This window comes from Mustela erminea, chromosome X (assembly GCF_009829155.1).
Source record: "Mustela erminea isolate mMusErm1 chromosome X, mMusErm1.Pri, whole genome shotgun sequence".
Classification (NCBI taxonomy): domain Eukaryota; kingdom Metazoa; phylum Chordata; class Mammalia; order Carnivora; family Mustelidae; genus Mustela; species Mustela erminea.
In genome coordinates this window covers 32,359,212-32,360,384 of record NC_045635.1, presented here as the reverse complement: position 1 = coordinate 32,360,384, position 1,173 = coordinate 32,359,212, and positions in this window count along the sequence as shown.

Sequence of the window (1,173 nt, the reverse complement as noted above, 5' to 3'; positions counted from 1 at the left end):
TCAACACAAGTTCATGGTTCATTAACTTAGACAACTATAAAGAATGGTACTTAATATATATGGCCGTATTTCCTTTTGGAAACCCTCTCCTGACAAAGATATATGAAAATAAGTACAGTTTTAAATATCCACTAGATTATAAATGGAAATTCAACCAGCTCTTAGTGGACACAAACGCTTCTTACTCCATCATAAACATTTCTGATTTTCCTACAACCCTTTCTCAGAATACACAAAATGTTTCTGTGATGGAAACCACCCGCAGCACAACTTGCCATGATACCAACCACTAAACATCTCATTTGGGTGTCTATACTCATAACACAGCTTTCTCCTTAGCAGGACAATACCAGTTAACCTCGTGGAAAGAGAGCTTCTCTCCATCTGGAACATTCACATAAGTTCTTCCCTCCAAATAATTCGCTATAAAATTCCCTATTCCTTCTCTTTTCTTTAAAAAAAAAACGGTTTTATTTATTCATTTGACAAAGAAAGAAAGCAAGCACAAGCAGAGGGAGCTGCAGGCAGAGGGAGAGGGAAAAGCAGGCTTCCTACTAAAAAGGGAGCCCACTGCGGGGCTTGATCCCAGAAGCCTGGGATCATGACCTGTGCTGAAGGCAGATGCTTAACTGACTGAGCCACCCAGGTGCCCCTCTACTTCTTCTTAATATACACTTTTGCTTCCTCATAGCTCTCACAGATCATACTACTTTCCTTGCATTCCTTAAACTTTCAAGGACTCCCCTAAACTCCAAAATAACTAAAATGCTTTCTCACATTTTTGAAGGCTTTGGAACTCTGGACCTACTTATATTGGCCAAATTTTATATGCAGGGACCTTAAAGATGGCACATGATCCTTCCATACCACTTCCAAGACTGATATAATATCCCTTAAATCCAGAGCACATCAACCAGGAACTATTAGTTGATATATTATTCATACCAACCTCTAGACCCTGTAACACTTCTATGCTATTTTTTTTAAAAATGGAAAAACAATATGGGCTAGTCCAAGATACACAGGACATAACAAGATTATTAAACCTCAATTCCCTTCACTCCCACATCTATTTTAGATCTATGTACTGCATTTTTCAACTCTCAACATTTGTCTTCTTTTACTTGGCAACATCAGCAGTACACATGGACAGTTATACCTCAAATTATCATT